The 20,221-nt window shown below is 49.4% G+C and overlaps 1 protein-coding gene across 2 annotated transcripts in view; it reads left to right on the forward strand.

Moving 5' to 3' along the window:
• Positions 1-20,221, forward strand: part of spns2 (SPNS lysolipid transporter 2, sphingosine-1-phosphate) — a 70,674-nt gene that overhangs the window by 1,293 nt on the left and 49,160 nt on the right. The window lies entirely within an intron of this gene.

A 20,221-nucleotide genomic window follows, 5' to 3' on the forward strand; every position in this document is an offset into this window, starting at 1 on the left:
GTCAGGCGTATCTCCATTTATCCCCAGCGAGCTCCTTGAAAGAGAACCGAGTCGTTTGGGAAAGTTCGCTAGTGGGTTCAGAGTAGCTCGTCTGGCTTGTGACGACGCTAGACTGCGGCGCGTTCACTCCCTGCGGGGGGGGGGGGGGACAGGCCTTCGTGTTTCTTCGCAACATCTAGAAGTGTCATTCAAACAGGCGCGCGAGCAGATGTTTTAAGTAGGGGGGGCTGCCACTAAAACCAAAACTACTGTGGCGAGGAAGATTGAGTCGAGAGGCAGAGATCTCTTTTTAATCTGAACTTCCCGTGCCCCCTACACCGCACGACTGACCCCGGGAGTGCTCTTTTAGTCTCACGGGCCAGGTAGCGGGAGACACCGCAACCGGTGATCCGCAACCTGATATGAAAGGAAATGAAAAAAACCGAGCAGGACAAGCAACGATGGAAACACTGGTAATCTAAGTGATACTGAAGGACAGGTTATGGATGCATGCAGAGAGGAGGACAGACAGAGCCAGCGAGAGACTGTCACCCAGCTGAGGATGAGTCAGGTCTCTGCAACAGGTGAGTCACGCTGTGGGAAAACGCTAAAAATGAAGATGAGGCAATGTTAGAGGATGGTAGGCTGTCACGGTTTACTGATAATTGTGTCACAGGATGATCAGCAGTCATATTCGTTAAAGGATATTAATGATTTCCCTGATGAGAATTATGGCAGACAGTGTGTGAAAATTACAGATTTCTCCTCTAATGTGGACAGGTTTGTTAAATCGGTTGTGAGGATTCGAAAAACGGTTGGATGCGAAGAGCTTCGTAAACAGAGAGGTTTTGTCTAAAAGGAGATTCTGACTAAACTTAGGAAAGAAAAGCGAGGAAAGGTTCCTTTACATGCACAAAATGAAAAATGGGTGATGCACAAAAGGGACTTTTCCTCATGGAAAGGTTTCAGTGTCTTCTTTTCCTTTTTCTTTTTTATGGGAAGTTTGCGGGGTAGGAGGTTTAAATATAAATGGAGGATGGGATGGAGATAAGCCAGGTATGGTAGCTATGCTGAGTGGGGCTAAGACTCTGAATGTGTGGAGGAGGATACTGGAGAGACTACCTCAGCTGGGTGAAACACAGGTAGCCTCTCTGGAGTCCTCCGTCTCCTTTGATGAGATGTCTGCAGCAGTTCAGCAGCTCAGCTGTGGCAAAGCCTCTGGAGTTGATGGACTTCCTTCAGAGTTTTACAAGATGTTCTGGACTCCAATTGGACAATACTTACATGAAGTATTTAAAGTCTGTTTGGATTCTGAGACTTAAGCTTTGACTTGTAGTAAGCGCTGTCCTAACATTGTTACCAAAAAAGGGAGAGCTTGGTTTACTGAAAAACTGGAGACCAGTTTCATTGTTACGTACAGACTATAAAATAATTGCAAAATTTCTTTCAAATAGACTCAGTGTGTGGATACTGTTGTACATTATAGCCAGACGTACTGTGTTCCTGACCGTACAATCAAGGATAGTCTGTTTTTGATTCGGGACATTACGTATTGATATATATCTAAGCTCCAGGAGCTGGACACTGGCCTCTTTCTATAGATCAAGAGAAGGCTTTTGATTGGGTTGATCATTATTTGTTCAAACACTTGGAAGGTTTGGTTTTGGGGGAAAAAAAATTTCATGGATCAAGTTGTTGTATTCTGGAGCCAGTGTTCTGTTAAAGATGGACTTAGCCGGCCTGTGTCTATTGAGAGAGGTATAAGACAGGGTTGTCCCTTATCTCGAATGCTGTATTCCCTGACCATCAAGCCTCTTTTAATGCAGCTCAGGCAGGGTCTCTCAGGGCTAACCTGTCCAGAGACCGTCACTAATTCAGTTAGTTTATCAGCATACACTGACAATGTCACAGTTTTCATAAAGGAGTCAAGATGATGTTACATATCTCAAGCTGAAATTGGCCTTATATGAACTAGCTTCTTCCGCAAAAGTCAATTGGTCAAAGTCTGGGGTTTTATTACTTGGGGAGTGGAACAATAAAGAGAAGCCAACATTACCAGTTGGACTGCAGTGGAACATAGAAGGAATGAAATACTTAGATGTCTTTCTGGGCAGTGACTACTTTCTGTACAAATTACTGGGAGGATTTAGCTGAACAGATCAGTGCCCGATTGTCTAGATGGAATTGGATCCAGCCTCAGTTGTCCCTGTAAGGGGGAGAGTCTTGATTGTTAATAACTTGATTGCCTCAATATTCTGGCAGCGGTTTACAATTGTAAAACCTCCAGACATGCTCATAAGAGAAGTACAGAAGAGGCCGGAGAACTTCTTCTGGGGAGGCTTTCACTGGACCAAATCTACTGCATTGTTCCTACTAGAGTTAGAAGGAGGCCAGGGCCTGTTTGACCACCGCAGTTGTATCGCAGCTTTTTGCCTCCAAATTATGCATCAACTATTATATCACAAACAGCTTTGGAGTGACAGAGTGTCTGTGTTGCTTCGTTGGATTATGAACCTGAATTGTGACAAGCACTTGTTCCTTCTGGAACTAGCTGGCATGGAGTTCACTACAACCCCTTTCTGTCAGGCTGTTTCCGAGCTTGGGGCAATGTGTCTTAAACACCAAGAGACTACTACCAGATCTTTGGCAGTGGTAGGGAAGGAACCCCTGTTCTGTAACCCGCTGATACACTGCAGGATGCTCAGCTCCATCAGTGTACGGAGATCCCTCACAAGAGCTGGACTGACTAAGACAGAACGTCTCAGATCAGGAGGACAGTGGAAAACGGCTGACATTTTGAGCCAAGAGACTGGTTTTAAATCTCTTTGTCTTACAGAGAGGCTGTTGAGGAAATGATCAGTGCACTTCCTGGTTCTTCAGAGAGGCACTTGGAGCAAGGTGTGGAGTGGATCAGCCAGTTATGTGGCCTGTTTTTCCATCTTTGTCTATCCATGCTGCAGTGGAGGAGCAGGAAGAAGTGCACAGGGCCATTCTGTCTTTTAAAACACCAGAACTACAGGACTTCTCAAGAACATCTAAGAACGCCTTGTATGCGGTCACTGTAAAGGTTCTCAACAGAACATCACTAGCCGGTGTACAGGAGTCAAGTAGGTTGAGTGTCGACACCGAGTTCATCTCCCAAAGGCACCTGGAGTTCCCTGTACAAACCCCCCATAGAAAAGCGCACTGCAAATCTACAGTTGAGGGTGGTACATGGAGCTGTGGCTGTGAACAGACCTGTGGCATATATAGATCCTAGAGCAGGGAGTCACTGTTCTCCTGTAATGATGAAGAAACTCTACAGCACTTATGGCTCAGCTGTCCCACATTGAGCCCTCTTTTCTCTGTACTGCAGCGGTAGCTCAGAGGTTTAGGAGAGGTTTTCGAAGACAGCTTGTTTGTCTTTGGTCCGAGGTACACGGCAGCACAGTGCAGACGAGTCACTTGGTTATTTTCTGATAGGTCAGGCAAAATGAGCATTTGGCTGAGTAGAAGAAAGAAAATGAAAGGCACAGGGTCCATAGATGCTACACTCGTGTTCAGGGGTCTAGTGGCTTGCTTGGCTGAAAATGTGAGTTCATGTATTCAAAATGATATCAAACTTGGAAGAATTTGTTTCTGTTTGGGGACATGGCAACATTCTGTGCGCTGTGGAAAACCAATTACTTCTTCCTAATTTCAGAAAAAGGGAAGGTCTGTATTTTTTGTTTTTACTGTGTATGAGGAGGTTCGTGGGTGTGAGACGAGGACATGCAGGTGGCTGGTGTGACAGAGGAAGACGCAGAGGACAGGAAGAGATGAAACGGATGAATCCGCTGTGGTGACCCCTAACGCGAGCAGCCGAAATTAGTAGTAGTAGTAGTAGTATTAGTAGGCTGGGTATGTGGATTGGTGTGTTTCACTATGTATATGAGTATCTGTGTTAATACTGTTAGTCTAATGTGAATGGAAAATTGGACCGTTTAAAGACTTGGTTAAAGGTCAAGAGCTCTCTCTCTCTCGCTCTCTCTCTCTCCTCTCTCTCTCTCTCTCTCTCTCTCTCTCTCTCTCTCTCTCTCTCTTCTCTCTCTCTCTCTCTCTCTCTCTCTCTCTCTCTCTCTCTCTCTCTCTCTCTCTCTCTCTCTCTCTCTCTCTCTCGCTCCCTCTCAACAGCAACAGTTTGTCAGCTGGTGTAGCTCTGTTGATATTCTGACTGGCACCTTCAGGAAATTAGAGCGATGAAGGAAAAGGGAGGGGGACAAAAAGGGACACCTGGGACACCCTCCCACCGCTCACACGCGGCTGTGAGGTTCAGTCCTCTGCAGCATGGATTCCCAAAGCCAAATAATTGCATGGCGATGGGTGCTCAGTTGTCCTGCCTTACCGGAGACAGAAATAGAACAATGACCCAATGATGTATCATAGTGTGTGTGTGTGTGTGTGTGTGTGTGTGTGTGTGTGTGTGTGTGTGTGTGTGTGTGTGTGTGTGTGTGTGTGTGTCGCCGTCTCTTCTCTCCCTCTCTCTCTCATACACTGTTTGAGGCTGTTTTTATAGGCCATGCTCGGAGGAGGGCAGCTGTTCGACGATGATTGGCACCCTGCGCCCCTCACCTCCACCCCCGCCCCCGCCCCTCATTTCCTGTCTATCGACCCAGCTGCAGCCTGTCCAATCAGGACACCAGAGACAATTAAAGCCACTGTAGCATTCACCAATGACAGCCCGCTATTTGTAGAAACAGTGAATCCTCTTCTTCTTCTTTTTTTCTGCAGGTAAACTTGAACACCGGCTGCTGTCTTTTCAGTCACCCCAGGTGTGATCAAGCAGCTTTCCATGCTAACCAGACATATTGTCATAGTTTTTGTTGTCTGTCTGTACGAGGGGCAGAACTCGAATCAATAGCTGCGCCATCTTGTTTGTAGCCACAGGAGGCCGTCTGACTGTTTGTACTGCGGGTGAAATCAACAGATCGATTACAAACACACACCCCTCCCCTGAATCCCTCAACACACACACACACGCACACACACACACGCACGCACGCAGATATATATTTACAGATAGATAGATAGATAGATAGATAGATAGATAGATAGATAGATAGATAGATAGATGTAGGTATAGATGTGTAGGTGTGGATGTGTAGGTGTAGATGTAGGTATGGATTTGTATGTATAGATGTGTATGTATAGATATAGATGTACGTATAGATGTAGATATAGATATGTATGTATACATGTGTAGGTATGGATGTAGGTATAGTATAGATGTAGGTATAGGTATAGATGTAGGTATACATGTGTAGGTATAGATGTAGGTATAGGTATAAGATGTGTAGATATATGTGTAAGGTATAGATGTAGTTATACATGTGTAGGTATAGATGTATGTATAGATGTAGGTATAGGTATAGATGTAGGTATATGGTGTAGGTATAGATGTAGTTATAAATGTGTAGGTATAGATGTAGATGTAAGTATACATGTGTGAGTATAGATGTGTATGTAGGTATAGATGTGCATGTATAGATGTAGGTATAGGTATAGATGTAGGTATACATGTGTGGGTATAGATGTGTGTATATATGTAGGTATAGGCATAGATGTAAGTATACATGTGTGGGTATAGTGTGTATGTAGGTATAGATGTGTATGTATGTAGGTATAGGTATAGATGTAGGGTATACATGTGTAGGTATAGATATGTAGGTATACGTGTAAGGTATTGATGTAGTTTATACATGTATAGGTATAGATGTGTAGGTATCAATGTGTGTAGAGATTTAGGTATAGGTATAAATGTAGGTATACATGTGTAGGTATAGATGTAGTGTAGATATAGATGGATATATACAGAAGGAGGGTTTGATGAAAGAACCTTGAACTTTGACATATATCATATTTTGAGTTTAGATGAAGCATTGAGCGGGCTGGGCCAGATATTCGGCACCAGTGTGTATGATGTAGAAGTATTATTTTCTTTCAGCCACTAAAGGTCAAAGATAAGACTCCTGCTTGCATTTAGTTTCATGCACAGGTGGTAGAGCTATGTGTGTGTATGTGTGTGTTGCCTGTATGTGTCCATGAAGGCTTATTTTCATATTCCATCGGTCTAAACAACAAGAGTATATGCACCAATACACACACACACAAACTCACAGTCATCTGGTGTGGTTCGCTATCATTTGAGCCATAGCTTCTTCTTATATTAGTTCTGCTGCTGCTGTATCACGGCAGGAAATAAAAGCTCCTCACCCCGTACTAAAATGCCCTAGCTGAAATCCCAGGGCACCACCGTATCACCAGCCAACAGAGAGTATTCCAAAATAATAAGATGTGCAATGCTGCAGCCTCACTGGCAGGCTGGATCTCGGCCGTACATGGCAGTTATTTCGCTGTCGTAGAATTGTGAAAAGGGCAAATACCGTTCTGCAGAGCTGCCACGGAGCATGCCACGTGCATACGTATACCTTCAAGAAGTGCTGCTTTTGTGCTGCCTGCGGTGTTTCAGTGCATGCATTTCACCGGCCTGGTGTTAGTAGCTGCGACAAATCTGCAGTTCTCGGAGCTTAGCGGCTTTGGTGAAGAGGGTTGGATAACAGGTCTCCGTCCAGCCGACAGATTCAGTTGACTAGACGGGGTTTGAACGTGGGACCCGGTAGCCCGTTCCATGGCCGCCTCCGTAGAGTTTAACTGCTGAATTTGTCAGGAGCGGTTGCATCTGCAGACACAAGTGCTGCAGGGGTGTTTCCCAGGCTGCATGTGGCATTTATCAAACGGCGGTCAATCCGATGGTAATCCAACGCCGGTGCAGTCTGACTGGGTGTATTTTTGTAAGAGTTTAGCGGTGATCCGAAATGCTAGGAATGCAGAGATGTTTAGCGCTCCACATGTGGGGACCTTCAGTTTGGGTTTGGAAGGGGAGCGGAGGAAGGAGAGATGAGATGCATGAAAGAATGTCTGGGCTGAGGCACATTTGTTGTGTGTGGGGTCCGACTCAGGCCGGAGTTATGTTGTCACACCCTGTAACCAGGTAGACGCATTAATCATTACAGGAAGACAAACGGAGACATTTACTGTAAGTGTCACCTGGCAGGCCACTCCTGTCAGGAATCAGGCACACGTTGCCGTTTCATTTCATGGACTTGAGTGCGTGAAATGAAACGGCGCATCGTTTCCCCCAGCCCACAGCAGTGCAGCACAAACACAACAGAAACACATATCCAAAAACCACAAGCACTTCAAGAACACGCATGCTAGCCAACACATATATCTAAACTAACACGTATAGCCAAACTGAACAAAATAAATAAATAAATAAACCACTGTCCGAGAGAACGAACGACGCCAGCCAGCATGACTGTCGGAACTGCCGGTCTGCACCGGCTAGCAGTTAGCTTAGCCTGCCCCGCTTCCGCGTCCTGTCAGACCGCCCTCAGTGTTACCCCCCAGGTCACAACTCCAAGCAGGGCTGTGGTCCCTGGGCCCACAGGATGCCGCAGAGCAAGCTCTCCCAGCCGTCAGACGAAGGCAAAACTTAAACGCAGACGTGGGCAAAGACACCGCGTGGACAGCACTGGGCGAGGCCACCGCAAACGGGAATTCGCGCCACCATCTTCCTACATCTGTCAGATATCAGCTCTGCACACCTAAAGCCAAAGCCAAACCCAGTCTCTGCCTCCACAGTATAGGAGACGGACATCACTAGCTGATGACTGACGGGTAAAGGAGTTAGATATCTCACATTCCTTTCTCCCTTTCCTTTACACAGTATCACTCTGTAAGGTCCATTTCAGGTGTGCTTTATGACAGCGAGATCTTGGGTAACAATCCACGTCACGCTCGTCATCATAAGCCGTAGTGAATATCTATTTACTTTCAGTCCCTGCAGTTACTTAATGGCTGAATGGAGCCTGGGTAGGATTACCAGAACGTTGCGTGGAGAGGTGTCCTCGAGCAAAAATAGACAAGGCCCATTTATGGCACCAGCCAGCAGCCTCACATTTAGTGTTGTGTTGAATATTTTCCCTGTACAAAGTGCCCGTTAATCTAAGGCAGAGGGCAGCTTTGCATCTGTGCAGTCCCTGATGTCACACATTCCTGCACCACATGTCCAGCGGTGGTGCTGCGTAGTGTCGGTGGGCATGATGCTGACGTTATGGACAGACGGCATGTGTCCAGCATGGCATAAACCTGTCTGTCGGTCGTCTTTACATGTGAGTTGGGTTCTCCCACTAGTGACTTAACTGGGAAAGCCATCACGGCTGGTGCTGTGTGGAGCTGGCCGGCGTAGAGACAGCAAATGCGGTTTTAGTAAAGGTTCCGGTAGGTTCTGCTGAGAGAACGGTGACGCGTACCGTCCCTAACCCGTAAGCGGTGTCTAAGTCTTTCAGTGAAGAAGAGAGAAGGCCAAGCCCGCCCAGAAACAGCTGAGACAAGTCGGCTGTATCAGGTGAGGTGTCTCACACGCGGTGTCCCTGTTGTCCACTGTCTCATGGACCTCATTCGGTTGCTTTAATCCACTTTTAAGACGTAAAAACAACAACTCGTGTAATAGAGACGGGGATATTTTGCTCCTCCTGTGCTGAAGGTGACGTAGGTCCGTGTCCGAAATACTCCGCATTCACGCTGATGGGCTGGATTACCATCAGAAACCTTCTGGTTTCCGATGGTAATCCAGCCCATCAGCGTGTTCTGCTGTGTACAAGACAAATACAGCCATGTGGGAAGACAGCCCGAGCACCAGTAGTCTGATTCACCGCCGCACTACGGTGACAGAAATGTCAGGACTAAAATGACCACGGCAAAAAGTCCAGTTTTATCCGACTGACCTCCTGTATCCTGCCCCACATTAGCTTCCTTTTATAACTGGGAACACAGCAGCCGCTATGAAGCACGGCGCTTGTTTTAGACGCGCTCTGTCTGCAAATAGACACTCTTAGTAAGTGAGACTGTAGCGGTGTCTGTCTGAAAACAGGCCTACTCAGAGCCTGTGCACCCCGACGGCGGCCCCCCACTCTGAGAGTTAGGAAGGACGATGAGCATCTCGCTCCAGCACAGGCTGCTGACTCATCAGGACGGATGCGCAATTCGTTATTCAACGTATACACACAAAAGAACAGCGAGGATAACACAAGAAAGTCACAGGAGTTATTTCCACTGCGGCCCTTGTTGCAGCTGGATGTCGTGGAGGTGTGTGTGCATGTGTGTGGGGGGAGGTGGTGGAGTATGGCATTAGCAGCATAGAAAAACACAAAGACATGAATATACAGAAACAGTGGGCATTAACGGGTATTATTCTGACAACAATGTTAAAGTACACGCTTCTTGTTATGCTAAAACCGGTTCATTAAATGAGCCCCACACAACCCTGCCTAGGGACGATGGCTGTGCGAATTCAGCCTCGCCCAAGTCCCGGTGTGGGATGATGGTGGCGCGCACTTACGCTTTCGGCGGCCTCACCCAGTCCCGTCCGTGAAGGGTCTTTGTCCACGTCTGCGTCTAAGTTTGTGTTTTCGTTTGATGGCTGGGAGAGCTGGCGCTGGGTCGGCTGGGAGAACTTGGGGTGCCGCGTCCTGTGGGCCCAGGGACCACGGCCCTGCCTGGAGCTGCAAAGAGGAGAAACCGCTGAGGGTGGTCTGACAGCACGCGGAAGCGGGGCAGGCTAAGCTAACTGCTAGCCCATGCAGACCGGCAGTTCTGATAACACCGGGGGCGGTCTGGCGGCGGCCTCGCCTGGCGTTGACGGTGTTTCTAGTGTCGCGGTGTGGAGTGTGGGGAGGTGTGTCGAAGGTGTCTGGCTGGGGAGAGCTGGCGCTGGATCAGCTGGGCGAGCCGGGTATGCTGCATCCTGTGGGCCCGGGGACCACGGCCCTGCCTGGAGCTGCGCCGGAGGAGAAACCGCTGAGGGTGGTCTGACAGGATGCGGAAGCGGGGCAGGCTAAGCTAACCGCTAGCCCATGCTGACCGGCAGTTCCGACAGCCATCCTTGAGTTCGCTCTCTTGTTTATGATATGTTGGATATGTGTGTTCTTGTAGTTTGGATGTGTTTTCTGTCTTTGTGTTGCACTGCTGTGGTCTGGGGAAGCGACGTTTCGTCTCATTTCATGTGCGCAGGTGCATGAAGTACAAACGGCAAATAAATGTTCCTGGTTCCTGAAACTGTCTTTACATGAAGTAATAACAAGTGTTGCACTTTTGTCTGAAACATGAGCGGGTGTGTAGTCTGTTTAACGCTACGAGGAGCTTTATTGCGGTCCTGGTCGCCCAGGTGTCTACATGAGGGTCAGAATGTGTGTTGGTGTGCAGCACGCCTGCCAGGGTCCAGAAGCTACAGGCTGGTTTCTTGACGCACGTTGCTGGTGTGCAGTTGACGGTCCGTGCAGCAGATAGCCCCGGTTAGTGACAGAAGGGCCACTGGTGTTAAGGTACCGGAGAGTAAACAGACCCGGAACCGGGAAGTTGTATTTCTGGGGGCAGGATGTGTGAGAGGTGACGAACACTGACGCACACACGTCATCGGGAGAGAGCGTGTCAAAATGACACCGCGCAGCGCTGCAAATGGCAGCCGGTGACAACGCCCAGCCTGCAGACATGTACAGACCTGCAGTTAGGATGTGGTTCTCCGGTTCCTCTAATTCAGTCTCTGGCAGCTGAGGGACATCTGAATTCCTCAGACTGCGGTCCCTGGTTACACTGGCTGTCCTGGCTGTCAAGCTCCCCCCGCTGCAGGCCCGGTGCTGCGCTGTGCGTCTGTCCGCGTTCGCAGCGGATTAAGGTACGGCGTATTTTAGTCCATTTCGACACCCCCGCGGGCCCACTTTCCCCTTACCCTTTCAACCACATTTAATGATCAAATTTAGCACCCCGGTGGCTCCTCCGGTAGCGCATGCACCACATAAGGCTGAGTCCTTACCGCAGAGGCCTGGGTTCGAATCTGGCCCGGGCCCTTGTTTTTATTTTTGATTTTGATACGCTATAATGATGCCGTAGGGAAATTCCTCTCCGCATTTAACCCATCCTAGCGGTGTAGCTAGGAGCCGTGGGCAGCCGCCGTGCAGCACCCGGGGGCCAAGTCCAGTTGGTCTTGCCTTGCCTCGGTCAGGGCACAGACAGGGGTATTAACCCTAACACGCATGTCTTGTTTGATGGTGGGGGAAACCGGAGCACCCGGAGAAAACCCAAACAGACCCGGGGAGAACATGCAAACTCCACACAGAGGACGGCCTGGGATGACCCCCAAGGCTGGACGATCCCAGGGTTCGAACCCAGGACCTTCTTGCTGTGGGGCAACAGTGCTAACCGCCGGACCACCGTGCCACCTTCACTGCATGTCATCCCCCCTCTGTCTCTAACCCTGCCTTTCCTCTCTCTGTCTCTCTCTCTCCCTCTCTGTCCACTATTGCTATCAAATAAAAAAAGGTCAAATTTGATGATCTTGTCAAGATCCTGTAAAAGCGTCATCACACCAGACAAAGTGCATCTAGACCTTCTTTCAGTGAAGTTTTGTGGAGGAAAGAAAAAAAATAATGGATCAAACGGGCCGCCGTGCATTTGGTATCCCGCGGCGTGACGCAGAGCCCTGCAGGTGCTCGCTCTAGCGGAAACTCCCGTTTCATAGGGAAATGCATCTGTACGCCATCCGTGCATATCAAACACGCACTTAACACACATTCATACAGTTACACACACACACACACACAACCTATACAAACACACACACACGCTTGCAGCTCATCCTGATGCTTCATTCACAGAGGAATTGAATCATTGGGGGTGACTCATCTCTGGATGTATTGTTCCACTGACCAATCAAAGCGAGAGCTGGATGTCCGGTGTTGTATTCTTTGGTGTGTTGGGGGGGTTGGGGGGGGTCTCTGTGGAGGAGAGGGTTATGCAGACGTGGAAGGGGACCTGAGAACCTCTGCCTACCTACACAGCTATCAGTGCAGTGGGAAAGAGTTTCCACTCACTCTCTATTAATTAGGATTTGACGGGCAGTGTTAGTCTTTTGGAAACGTGTGTATGTAGGTATAGATGTGTATGTATAGATGTAGGTATAGGTATATATGTAGGTATACTTGTGTAGGTATAGATATGTAGGTATAGATGTATGTATACATGTGTAGGTATAGATGTAGGTGTAGATATAGATAGATATATACAGAAGGAGGTTTGATGTAAGAACCTTGAACTTCGACATATATCATATTTTGAGTTTAGATGAAGCATTGAGCGGGCTGGGCCAGATATTCGGCACCAGTGTGTGTGATGTAGAAGTATTATTTTCTTTCAGCCACTAAAGGTGGAAGGAAACGTGTTCTCTGCATGTAACCCATCCTATTGTATAGGAGCAGTGGTCAGCTGTAGCGCCCCGGGGACCATCTCGGGGGCACAGGCAGGAGTATTAACCCCAACGTGCATGACTTTTTGATGGTGGGAGGAAACCGGAGCACCCGGAGAAAGCCCACTCAGACACGGGGAGAACATGCAAACTCCACACAGACCTGAGGTCAGAACCCAGGACCTTCTCGCTGTGAGGCAACGGCGCCAACCACGGGGCCTCCGTGTATTCCCTCTGCCGCGCCGTCTTTGCCATCACAGTCGCCAATTGTCTTCTGTGTCCAAGAGGATGGAGTCAGTTGAGCGAGAAAGACGAGATTATTATGCTTTAAAAGAAATCAGTGTTTACTTAGCTAGTAGGAGGGAAGAGGTTATGTAAGCCTAAAAAAGGCACGTCAGTGGCCTTATCAGTAAGACTACCATGGGTGTGTTCTAGTCTCGATTCACAGACGTGATTCCTATCTGTTATATTCCCTTTTTTGTCTCTGGCTAGTTTAAGCACCAGCAGCAGAGCCAGCTTCTCCCACCATGCACCTGTACAAACCTTCTAGCTGGCGGCATTCGAACATTTCCATTTAACTGAACGTCGGTTTTGGTTTTTCCATCACGTGTTACGGCGGATGCCCTAGCTGTTTCTGCGTGGAACTTTTGGATGAGCCTGTCAGGCGATCTTACTGAGGCACGAGAGCCAGCGTAATTAGCCCTAGCCGCATCCTCTAATCTACAGGTTAATGCTGCAAAGAATGAATGGCACGTAGCACAGAAGCACAAGGCTGCGCTCCCACATACATGACATGCAGCATGTGTAAGACCAATGCAGCGATACTTTGACTAGTAGAAGAATATCGGGTAACACTTTAGTATGGGGAACATAAAAAAACTTAATTAGTAGTGAATTAGTAATGATCAACATGTCACTTTAGTATGGGGAACATAGTCTAAGTAACAACAACTTAATTTACAGTAATTTAACACTATGAACACTTGTAGTTTTGTGTGTTGTTATGTAAGAACAGACCATATTCATTAAGTGTTAGTAAGGGAGAATAACTCTTTTTGTGGTACTACCACCTTATAAAGTCCATACTAAGCAAAGCATATTGAGATGGTGCTACTAATAAGCAATAATTCTGAGGTTATAGAGGGAAAACTCATAGTTAATGGCTTACTGGTTGTATAATAAGGCCATGCAGAATAAGGCATTAATGAGTACGTAATAATGACCAATTAAGAGCCAACATGTTGCTAATTTGCATGCTAATAAGCACCTAATTAATGGTGACCGCGTTCCCCATACCAAAGTGTGACCGAATATCGAGGTTATTGTTCGCACAAAGAATGTCAAAATACATTTCCTGTATCTCTGACACGTCGAGGTATTCAGGACATAGTTTCCCTGCCAACCCCGCCGGCCTGGCGTGCACAAGAAGCCGACTGCTCAACACCTGGCGACCGCATGTGCTCCTATATCATTTTCTCTGATATAATGTCGGGAGACTCACCGCGTGAGACCCGGCTTCCTTCAGGTCCTCGTCCATGCCACGTAGAGGTTATGCATGGACATATACCGTGTGATTGACCTACTTCCGGCACACAGCCAAGACGCCTGACTTGCACTGGAGGCGAAATGGACCTGTTATTGTGTTTACACTCGGACCTCTCACACAGCCGTTGTCCTCTAATGGAATGTGGTGGAATTATGATAATTGATGTAATTTGCACCCTGAGAGACTCTTGACAGGAATGCCCAACATCCGATCTGGAATGTGTGGGACATCGGAACAGGTTTGGCTTTTCCACCTCGAGCAAAACTTTGTTTGAAGTAAAAAAAAAACCAACAACAAAACAAAGGTGTGGAAAAATGCGTTTAGTGTGGGAAAATGTGAGTCTCCTTTCCGCGGACTGCTGCCGTGTCTATTATTACGCGTCTGTGCGGACGACTCGGGAGCTCGGCGACGACTGCGCTTTCTAATTAGGCTCAAAGCTCTGGGAATTCCCAACTACGCCGAGAGGGTGAGAACAATACAGACGAGCACAAGTGCTGATTAGTTCATCTTCTCTCTACCGAGGCAGGACCACTTCTTCCAGACTACCCACGAAGCATCTGTGCAGCGCAGTGGTGGATCTAGAGAGTTTTTCCTGGGGTGGCAAAGGGGTGGCAAGACTGTGTCCCAGAGGTGGCAGCTGCCCCCCCTTGGCACCCTGTAGATCCGCCCCTGTGAGGGGGGAGGGGGGATTCTAAATCGGCGACTTCTGTTTGAGATGAGTTTGGCGCGGGTCTCATTGACCTTCACCATGCATGTACATAAAATATACTTTGAAAACACATTATCTGATTTATAAATGGGGTGGCAACAGGGGTGGCAAGACTGTGTCCCAGAGGTGGCAGCTGCCACCCCTGTTGCCACCCTGTAGATCCGCCCCTGGTGCAACGAGACGCCTTTGTGGGACATTCGTGAATGGACTTAGTGAGTCAAACAACTCTGCAAGGTCCCAGCAAGTCTTCTCCGTATTCCCCCCCCGCGTGTCTCCGCCGCGTCATTATGGCTACGCCTACCGATTTACTCGCCATTGTCCTTGTTATTAATCAGCATGCCATGTGAAGTGCAGACGTGTTTTCTTTGGTGCAGGAGGAAGCTTCTGTCTTTGTTATCACAATTGCCAATTATCTTCTCTTGTCTCAAGAGGACGGAGTCGGTTGAATGGGGAAAACAAAAGATTACAGCGACCCGCTTTAAAAGAAATCTGTGTTTATTTAGCTAGTGGAAGGGGAGAGGTTATGTAAGCCCGGCGATAAAGCCAGGCTCGCTGTTGTTTTTTAACCGATACCCACAGGCGCTCCCCCCCCCCCCCCCCCCCCGGTGATAGCCCTCCTCCAGCTCCTCTATCTACGGCAGCTTTCACACGTGCAGAGCATCAGCGGAGAGGAGCAACAAGTCAGGCCGACGCCGCGGCTTGCCGACTGTGCGGTTGTCTTGTCTGACCTGGGAAAGGTTAATCGCTGTGAGAATATTCATGGCCTTGACAAAAAGTTCCCTCGCATGGTCTACAACCTTGAAAAGTGACCCTTTCGTGAAATGCATCAAGACTGTATTGCACATGATCCACTGAACACGGGTGGGAATGTTCTTCGTCTACAAACAGGCATTTCTGCCTCATATCTTTTGTTTTTATTCCAAACTGAATTCTTACAAGCGAACAGTGGTGTGTTGGGTATAGAGAGGCTGGAAAAGTGGGTAGAAGTTGTGATTCCTTTTTTTTTTAAAGTCTGACATACTAGTCTATGCTGGCCATTGTTCTATAAATTAGCCAATCAAAACCATTTCCTGCTCTGTGGTCCCGGTGTAAACATCCCCCCCATGCATCTACGATAATATAAAGGGACCCCTGCCCACACATCAACTCCTTCCTGCTTATCTTCCAGCTTCCTGCTATGCTTGTGTTATAGGCACTTGATTTGTAAGAGGTCGTCATCTCTGATGCTGGTGCAGAACTTTGCTGTCTGATTGGAGCTCATAAAGGTCGCACACAAATGTGGCCTGGTGTTGCTCTGTTGTTACACGAGTAAAGAACACACAGAGACAATCGTGGTTAACCTGAGAATGGATAACAAGGATTAGCGAGGTTTTTTAGATGTAGTTTTCATGGCTGTTATGGCCTTTATGTGGCAAGGAGAGGGATAGGAACATGGGGAGAGGGGTAGGAACAATGGGGGGTGGGAACATGGGTAGAGGGGTAGGAACATGGGGGGAGGGGTAGGAACAATGGGTGGTAGGAACATGGGGAGAGAGGTAGGAACATGGGGGGAGGGGTAGGAACAATGGGTGGTAGGAACATGGGGAGAGAGGTAGGAACAATGGGGGGTAGGAACATGGGGAGAGAGGTAGGAACATGGGGAGAGGGGTAGGAACAATGGGGGATAGGAACATGGGGAGAGAGGTAGGAACATGGGGAGAGGGGTAGGAACATGGGGAGAGGGGTAGGAACATGGGGGAGGGATAGGAACCTGGGGAGAGGGGTAGGAACATGGGGAGAGGCAGAGTAACATGGGAAGAGGGGTAGGAACATGGGGGGAGGGATAGGAACATGGGGAGAGGGGTAGGAACATGGGGAGAGGGGTAGGAACAATAGGGGATAGGAACATGGGGGGAGGGATAGGAACATGGGGAGAGGGATAGGAACATGGGGGAAGGGATAGGAACATGGGGAGAGGGGTAGGAACAATGGGGGATAGGAACATGGGGAGAGGGGTAGGAACATGGGAGGAGGGGTAGGAACATGGGAGGAGGGGTAGGAACATGGGAGAGGGATAGGAACATGGGGAGAGGGGTAGGAACATGGGGAGAGGGATAGGAACATGGGGAGAGGGATATGAACATGGGGAGAGGCGTAGGAACATGGGGGGAGGAATAGGAACATGGGGAGAGGGGTAGGAACATGGAGAGAGGGATAGGAACATGGGGAGAGGGGTAGGAACACGGGGAGAGGGGTAGGAACATGGGGAGAGGAATAGGAACATGGGAGGAGGGGTAGGAACACGGGGAGAGGAGTAGGAACATGGGGAGAGGGGTAGGAACATGGGGAGAGGGATAGGAACATGGGGAGAGGAGTAGGAACATGGGGAGAGGAATAGGAACATGGGAGGAGGGGTAGGAACATGGGGACAGGGGCAGGAATATGGGGGGAGGGGTAGGAACATGGGGAGAGGGGTAGGAACACGGGGAGAGGGGTAGGAACATGGGGGGAGGGGTAGGAACATGGGGGAGGGATAGGAACATGGGGAGAGGGGTAGGAACATGGGGAGAGGGGTAGGAACATGGGGAGAGGGGTAGGAACATGGGGAGAGGGGTAGGAACAATGGGGGATAGGAACATGGGGAGAGGGGTAGGAACATGGGGAGAGGGATAGGAACATGGGGAGAGGGGTAGGAACATGGGGAGAGGGGTAGGAACATGGGGGATGGATAGGAACCTGGGGAGAGGGGTAGGAACATGGGGAGAGGCAGAGTAACATGGGAAGAGGGGTAGGAACAATGGGGGGAGGGATAGGAACATGGGGAGAGGGGTAGGAACATGGGGAGAGGGGTAGGAACAATGGGGGATAGGAACATGGGGGGAGGGATAGGAACATGGGGAGAGGGGTAGGAACAATAGGGGATAGGAACATGGGGGGAGGGATAGGAACATGGGGAGAGGGATAGGAACATGGGGGAAGGAATAGGAACAATGGGGGATAGGAACATGGGGAGAGGGGTAGGAACAATGGGGGATAGGAACATGGGGAGAGGGGTAGGAACATGGGAGGAGGGGTAGGAACATGGGAGGAGGGGTAGGAACATGGGAGAGGGATAGGAACATGGGGAGAGGGGTAGGAACATGGGGAGAGGGATAGGAACATGGGGAGAGGGATATGAACATGGGGAGAGACGTAGGAACATGGGGGGAGGAATAGGAACATGGGGAGAGGGGTAGGAACATGGAGAGAGGGATAGGAACATGGGGAGAGGGGTAGGAACACGGGGAGAGGGGTAGGAACATGGGGAGAGGAATAGGAACATGGGAGGAGGGGTAGGAACACGGGGAGAGGAGTAGGAACATGGGGAGAGGGATAGGAACATGGGGAGAGGGATAGGAACATGGGGAGAGGAGTAGGAACATGGGAGGAGGGGTAGGAACATGGGGACAGGGGCAGGAATATGGGGGGAGGGGTAGGAACATGGGGAGAGGGGTAGGAACACGGGGAGAGGGGTAGGAACATGGGGGAGGGATAGGAACATGGGGAGAGGGGTAGGAACATGGGGAGAGGGGTAGGAACATGGGGAGAGGGGTAGGAACATGGGGAGAGGGGTAGGAACATGGGGAGAGGAGTAGGAACATGGGGAGAGGAATAGGAACATGGGGAGAGGAGTAGGAACATGGGGAGAGGGATAGGAACATGGGGAGGAGGGGTAGGAACATGGGAGGAGGGGTAGGAACATGGGGAGAGGGATAGGAACATGGGGAGAGGGGTAGGAACATGGGAGGAGGGGTAGGAACATGGGGAGAGGGGTAGGAGCATGGGAGGAGGGGTAGGAACATGGGGAGAGGGGTAGGAACATGGGGAGGAGGGGTAGGAACATGGGGAGAGGAGTAGGAACATGGGGAGAGGAGTAGGAACATGGGGAGAGGGGTAGGAACATGGGGAGAGGGATAGGAACATGGGGAGAGGGGTAGGAACATGGGGAGAGGGGTAGGAACATGGGGAGAGGGGTAGGAACATGGGGAGAGGGGTAGGAACATGGGGAGAGGGATAGGAACATGGGGAGAGGGGTAGGAACATGGGGAGAGGAGTAGGAACATGGGGAGAGGAGTAGGAACATGGGGAGAGGGGTAGGAACATGGGGAGAGGAGTAGGAACATGGGGAGAGGGATAGGAACATGGGAGGAGGGGTAGGAACATGGGAGGAGGGGTAGGAACATGGGGAGAGGGGTAGGAACATGGGGAGAGGAGTAGGAACATGGGGAGAGGAGTAGGAACATGGGGAGAGGGGTAGGAACATGGGAGAGGGATAGGAACATGGGGAGAGGGGTAGGAACATGGGGAGAGGGATAGGAACATGGGGAGAGGGTTATGAACATGGGGAGAGGCGTAGGAACATGGGGAGAGGGGTAGGAACATGGGGAGAGGGGTAGGAACATGGGGAGAGGGATAGGAACATGGGGAGGAGGGGTAGGAACATGGGGAGAGGGGTAGGAACATGGAGAGAGGCATAGGAACATGGGGAGAGGGATAGGAACATGGGGAGAGGGATAGGAACATGGGGAGAGGGGTAGGAACATGGGGAGAGGGGTAGGAACATGGGGAGAGGAATAGGAACATGGGAGGAGGGGTAGGAACATGGGAGGAGGGGTAGGAACATGGGGGGAGGGGTAGGAACATGGGGGGAGGGGTATGGGGCAGGTCTTGTGTATGATCTGAAACCTGCCTGAGTCCACACGGTGTGTGCTTATCTGCTTGACTTTGCCTGACTTATAGGGCTTTCTACTGAAGTTTCTGTTTAGATTTGCCATGTCCGGTGTGCGTCTTGAGAGTTTTGGGTGTGTCTTTGCACCTGAATATATTCCTTCCTTATCTCGGTTTGTTCGAGCCTCGGATTGCGAAGATGTATTGTGCTGGATGGAGCACCTTTTAACCTTCTTGCCGCGGCGTCTGTTCCTGTTAGCTTTGTGTGCTTTGTCACGGCACACTTGGCCCGGCTACACTCGTGTTGAATGGAGACACAGTGCCAAAGCTGCCACTTTGAATGTGTCATTCACAGAAAATCTTGTAATTGTACCAAACATAACCTAGGCCCGTGAGACTGCTTGTAGAACAAAACAGGTCACTAGCGTCTCTTATGAAGACTCCAGTCTGGATGGAGGCATCCCACACCGTGTCTTCAAGTTAACAAGCCTGAGAGTTTGTTTTATTTTATATATATAATATATATATAATATATATATATATATATATATATATATATATATATATATATATGGCAGCATGTAGTTAGCGCGGTTGCCTCACAGCAAGAAGGTCCTGGGTTCGAGCCCCGGGGTAGTAGTCCAACCTTGGGGGGTGGTCCCGGGTCGTCCTCTGTGTGGAGTCTGCATGTTCCTCCGGGGGCTCCGGTTTCCTCCCACAGTCCAAAGACATGTAGGTCAGCTGAATCGTGCTAAATTGTCCCTCGGTGTGTGTGTGTGTGTGTGTGTGTGTGTGTGTGTGTGTGTCTCGATCTTGTGATGGCCTGCCGGCCTGTCCATGGTGTCTGGACAAATTTCTCTGTCTTGTAATTCAGCAGGGAAAAGAAGAAGCCCCCCCCCCCAGCAGCCATTCTCCGCACCGCTCTGCCACCTCCCACACGGCTATATATATATATATATATATATATATATATATATATATA

This window comes from Lampris incognitus, chromosome 8, assembly GCF_029633865.1.
Source record: "Lampris incognitus isolate fLamInc1 chromosome 8, fLamInc1.hap2, whole genome shotgun sequence".
NCBI classification, from domain to species: domain Eukaryota; kingdom Metazoa; phylum Chordata; class Actinopteri; order Lampriformes; family Lampridae; genus Lampris; species Lampris incognitus.